The sequence below is a fragment of the Fulmarus glacialis genome, unplaced genomic scaffold, assembly GCF_000690835.1.
Source record: "Fulmarus glacialis isolate BGI_N327 unplaced genomic scaffold, ASM69083v1 scaffold24828, whole genome shotgun sequence".
NCBI classification, from domain to species: Eukaryota; Metazoa; Chordata; class Aves; order Procellariiformes; family Procellariidae; genus Fulmarus; species Fulmarus glacialis.
The window spans coordinates 1-6122 of record NW_009227957.1 but is presented as its reverse complement, the minus strand read 5'-3'; positions in this window follow the sequence as shown (position 1 = coordinate 6122).

Genomic DNA, 6122 nt, shown 5'->3' with positions numbered 1-6122 from the left:
GGATTTGTCTCTAAACATTATTTCACCAACACAGAGAGACAATATCAATCACAGCGAGACCTTACACAGGACCACGGCCCGTATGAAGACACGTTAAGATGGCAGGCCAGAAAGGACAGACTTACACAGCTCGGATGCAATATCATGCAGAATCCTGACATGGAGAGAGGGAAAAAATAGATCCCTTTAGCAATAGGCCTATGCAGTCAGCGGAGGAAGGCAGAGATCCAGGATCAGCGTGGCAGGGAACCCCTCTCCCTCTCCCTTGCAGCAGGCATGGGTGGGGGACCCCTGCAGCCGGTGCTCCATCATCCCCTGGCCCAGCTGTATGTTCACATTCAAGACACACGCAAGGACAGTACAGCAGGTACAAGACATTTTTAAGGAATGAAATGATGCATGGTTTGGATTTTTAATTTCTTCCAGATGGAAGGCAAAATTAGATTAAGGAACAAAACTTCATTATCTTAAATATAGCCTGAATACTTTAGAAGACCTTTCTATAATCAAATTTACACATAATTAGCTTTTAAGATGGCAGACTGATCTTACAAGCTACAATCTGAGGATTTTCTTCAGAATCTTTCCAAGCATTAAAAGAACATGCAAACATCTAACATTTTTCATCATCAGTTATACCCGAGTTTCTCTTCTACCCATGATGAAGCATAGAGGAAAGCAGCACTGACATTCAGTAGGATCCCTTTCTCTCATCCTTTATTTGTTTGTTTAGGCCTTGCAATTGAAAAAAGTTCCACCAAAACCCATGTGTTTAGTTGTTTCGCGGTAAATAACATAAATTTACTGCGTGGAGACAGGAGGAATGGAAGCCTCGCCAGCACTACAAACAAATGTTGCTTTTAACATGATAATTCCTCCCTAAACCAGCTAGCGGTGGACTAAACACAGCTGGTCTGCCAGAACTCAGGGCAGCTGAAAATCAGGATCAGATAAGCAAAATTGAATTTGTGCTGCAAAACAACCAGCCTTTAGGAATGGCAAATTCAGTCTTAACTGTTTTTAATTCTGATTGCTCATTTGCCATCGTTACACAATTGCGAGTCCATCTCCTCATGCACATGAGGCTAAAAATGATCTGTGATTACAGTGGCGCAGCAAACCTCAGCCCACATCCCATCAGTCTGGTGTTAGGGTGGCTTCAATCTGTCATGAGCAGATACCTTAAACAAGGAATTAAAAACTAGGCCAAACACCACACCTTATCTTACTCTAATTAAATTTAAATTACTTCATTGCAATTAATGAGCATTTAAGAACCAAACAAGATTGTGGCCCAGATTTCTCCTAACTTCATCAATTAACTCTCTAATCAACGAGAGAGACAGATGGAGACTTTCCAGGGGTGTGATTCAAATCTTACAAATCTTACTTTCTTCCCCACTCTGCGAGAGAAGAGTCTTGCTCCTCTCCTCTGAGGTGTCGTACAGGCATCTAAAATGATTCTCTTGGTGGAGGCATCTCAGATGCATTCAGCAAGCCTGAGAATCAGGCTTCATTTTCCACTCAGTCCCTCTGTTTAGATCCAAGAGATACATCCCAGTTTATTTATATCCAGCATAAAACCTGACTGGTTACTCAGTCCGGAGCTCTCATTCCCCTGCTCTTCTAATTGTTTCCTATTTCTGTTTCATCTCCCGTCTTGCACATCTCCTCTAACTCCTTTTGTCACAGGTTTTTAAACATGTTTTAGCAAGAAACTGCCTCCAAAACTCACCTTAACGTGACTTACCCTGAAACCACAAAGCAAGCATCCTTCCCCATCCCCTGTCCATACTCGTCTCTAGAAGGGCCAAGAGCTTTGTGTTTTGCCCGCGTGGCCGTGGCCCTCCATGACTCACCTACCCTCTCCTCCTGGTTCTGCTGGCCACCAACCTGGCAAGAACAAGCCACCCATCTGCCCAGGTCCTTCTGCTTCAACAGTCCTAATTCCTCCTCAAGAATACATGCACAGGACAATCCAGTAACCCTTACGATTAAAAATCAAGGCTACATCTCTACATGCCACTAGTGGTTTAACGCTTTTTAAAACAGAGCTCCCAGGCTGACTCCGCTCACCCCCAGCCGAGGCTCACAGGATGGCTTAAGCCAGATGCAGCACTGGGGTAGCCATAAAACCGGCTCACACCAGAAGTTTGGGATTACAGCTAACAGCTTCTCAGATGAAAGATACCACCAGACAATAAAAATACTTCAGATGTGGCACAGTCCGACTGACAGCAAATAAGCTGCCCTGGGCAGCTCTGCTTCTCCCCTGGCCTCGTGGGAAAGGAAGAAGGGACATGAAGCCCCGTGCCCAGCGGTTCGTACCCACCAGCCCCGTTTCTGGGAAGCGCTTCAGGCAGAAAGTGAGCTGGAAGGACAGGTCTGCAAGAAAGGTCCCCAAACTGATACCTGGTGTCAAGGAGATTAAAGGGTTGGGTCATGCTGCTTTGTGGGAAGGTTTTAAAATGGTTTACGATGGGTTTTGTAGAAGAGAGGCCAGGAGTGAGATGGTGGTACTTTAACTGAAAGAAAAAAGAGAGATGATTTGGACAGTAGGAGCTGATAGAGAAGGGGGAAGGATGTCAACTGTGGGAAAGATGGGAGGTTGTAAAGATGTGAAAGCAGATACAGAGAGGACTGAGGTTGTGCAATGTCCTGTGAGAAGGAATTGGGAAGAAAGCAGAGGAATTGAAAGAGGAATAAAATTCCTCCTAAAACATGTGTCAGCATATCCAAAACAAGGATTTCTTTCTTCTTTTAGTACTTGACAATGGTAAGGACTAAACAAGACTGTGGTGCACCACTAGATTTAATCCAATACAACTGGTAATTTTTGACTTATTGCCACATACATGCTGTGTCACAATTTAAGAGAATTAAATTCTTCAGCATACCAGATGACAGCTGTCTTCTGTGCTTTATCAGGAGGCATCTGGCCAGGTCAAACTAATTACTAATACTGCACAAGTGCCCTTATCTAGGAGCAAATGTTTTGCTGCTGCAATTATGGATTTGTTAAATTGCAAAAGCTACTTTTAAGGGAAAGGTTCACTGTACTTTTAAAAGGTACAATTACATTGCTCAGAGAGTCAGGAAGCTCAGTGTCAATTAAAGCAAGGTCTGCTTCAATTACTGCACAGGCTGGATGACTTGTTGATTATACCTTAATACTAAGGAGTATCTCTCAGTGGACAGTAACTTATGCTTGATGACTTTGCAATCTTCCTTCAGTTTGAAGGATCGCTAAACATAAATATACTTCAAGTACTCCCGAAATCCTACGTAAATGAATGGTTCCGGTCTTTCTTTCATGTACAGAAATTACGAAGACCTCTGTGTTAACAGGAGCTTGTTCTTGATAACGCAAGCTGGGACTATTAATTCAAGACCATACAGGCCTCACAGAGTTTCCAATCTTTCTGGCCTCAATTGCTTTTGGTTTTTTTAAGCACCACTGCTCTAGGGCCAACAAACATTTTCTCTTATATATCCACAGCAATCTATCCTGTGAGTCTGCACTATCCCGAGTCTGGTGTGGATGCACCATTGCATTCTAGTCTTTTTTTTTTTTTTTTTTTTTTAAATAAACAGACAAGCCTTGCCTATCCAAGCATGACACAAACCAGGTACACATTAGCTGGCTTCATCACTTCAGTAATAATAAAGCAGTCTAAAATTATTACATTAGGCAAGTACCAACTATAAATGTGTCTCCCAATGAGACTTCTACTCAAAGAAAGCAGCTTTCCCTGCACCCGCCACCGTGCAGCACTGCAGCGGGTGCTTTGCAGATCAAGGGGGAAGAGGACACTTCCATTTTACAACGGGAGCACCCCAGTGCGGAGGAAGGAGCAGAGAGATGAGGCTGGGCGACGCAGTTCTGCACAGCAACTCAGCACCTCTGACTTCCCGAGCTGACCAGATGCTGTTGGGGGAAGTTAACAGAAAATGGTGGCAATAATATTTCGGGTTCCTTCCAGCAAAGTCCTGAGCTGTCATTTTAAAGGACATTTCTAAGGTACCTTGAGATCTGCAAAGTAAAAGGAACAGTCGTATGGGGGGTATTACTAATAAAATGTTCAGCAGTGATGAGCGGATCATTTTGGAAGCACATCTTGAAACTACTTTTCTTCCCTCTTATTCTGAGGCAACCAATTCAACAAGGAGAAAAGTTAGATGCAGAGTACTTAAGCAGAGTAAGTAAGTTCACAATTTGAGGCTTGAAACTTTCTGCAAATAAAGCACGCTTAGGCGAATTCAAATGAGAATAATTTCAGAACACCTTTGTAAAAAGAGCGTACGTTCTCTACATAACTTAAAATTTTAGCAAACTTTTCACAGCACAACTAGAAAATAGGACTAAATTGTTTGGTGTTGGAGTCTTGGTTCATAAAAGCTCTTACCACACAACATCAGAGAGCTATTTTTTAATACATTAATGGATCTGACCTAAGTATTTTTCTTAAGCATCAGAAAGTCCATTATCTTGTACTGTGGAAACTGCAGCAGCAGTATTATTGGCTTACTCTGACAAGATGTATTCACATTCTTGATTTTATTCCATTTGTCTTACTGGGAGGGCTCCCAGTAGTAAAGCTAAGGGCATCTATGTGTGTGGGAAAGGCCTTATCCTGCAAAATCCTCAGGAAGACTGCAGAATTGTAAATTCCTCCAAATAAGCAGAAAGCCACTGTTGCTTTATTCTGAAGAACTGGTACACAGCTGTATTAGAGCTGTTTTCTTCAGTTCAAAAATAAAGATTTTTTGGATATAAGTTGAGAGAGAAACAAGGATGTTCTCAACAACTGCTGCAAACTCACAAAAGGGAATTCTTCCTGGGAGAATAACTCAGCAATAAGCACAGAGAAACTGAGCTGCTTGCTAATACGGTGCCAATCAGGTGAAGTATAAGCCTATCAACCACTTATAAACCTTGGTGTGCACTACAGTTAGGACTTAAAAAAACCCCAACCTGCCAAAATACAGAATCATCTGAACAACTACCCATACGCAATTAGTTACCAGCCCAAGTAACAGCAAAATGTTCCTTCTGTGGCAATAAAGGTGCTGCCACTGGTAGTAAAGATGAACATTCAATTAGTACTCACTCAAGCACGGCACGCTAACCATGCATTTTGACAGCGTCTTAGTTTGCAGGAGAAAAAGCTTCAAATCTTGCCTGCACTCACGCTGCTGACTCATAACGCTACCACACAGAACTATAAGAAGTTTTGTCCCAGGACTGTAACACATACTTTCTCTTAAAATACATGCTCAGGCTAACTTTCTGTAGACCTGACCACGTCTAATAGAGCCAACAATACGTTAGACACTGCTGGCTGCACAGACACATGGATTACTTGCAGTTTCATATTCTGCCTAGCTCTTTGTATTACCCATGTGTATATACACATATATAGAAAATTTCCCTTTACTGTTTACTACTAACTTTTTGGAATTAAGACCACAAAGATACCAAATAGTTAAGAGCTTGCTTGGCTGCAAGATCGTCCTTTTTTATCAGCCCTTTATCAACACCGCTGTATGTTTTGGGGTTTCTTCAAGCAGTTAGAGATTCGTGCCATGACCTTACATACCAAATTGCTCAGAGACCAGCACTTATCTTGTACCATTTAACGTTATGGTGCAGCGAGGCCAAGAGGAGCACGGGACCTACAACGGTGACATTTCAAACAGCCACCGCCACTTCTTTTAACAAATGGCCAAGAGGGAAAACCCAAGGACTGCAGAGATTAGCTCTAAAAATACCAGGCAGCCTGACGGTGTTTCCTCTTCCAACGCCGCACCAGCAGCTCTGCTACTTCCCAACTTTTACTCTCTCGCTTTTACGGCCGCGCCATAAAAGTTCACCGCAGGTTGAAAGTCGGCACGGGGACCAGTGGCCAACACTGAGGAGCTGCAGAAGCAGCTGCGCCCTGAATTTGGAGAATTTGGGGGAGCGTCCTCCCCAGCTTGACCCGAGGAGCTGCTACAAACGAGAGGGGTTGTGCTCAGAGGGTGGCAGCTGAATTTGTCACCCATTTTGACAGCTGGTAAACATGCACCCCTGCACAGCTTAGGCAGCCTACCTCCTGTTTCCTCCGAGGCAAAACAACCGC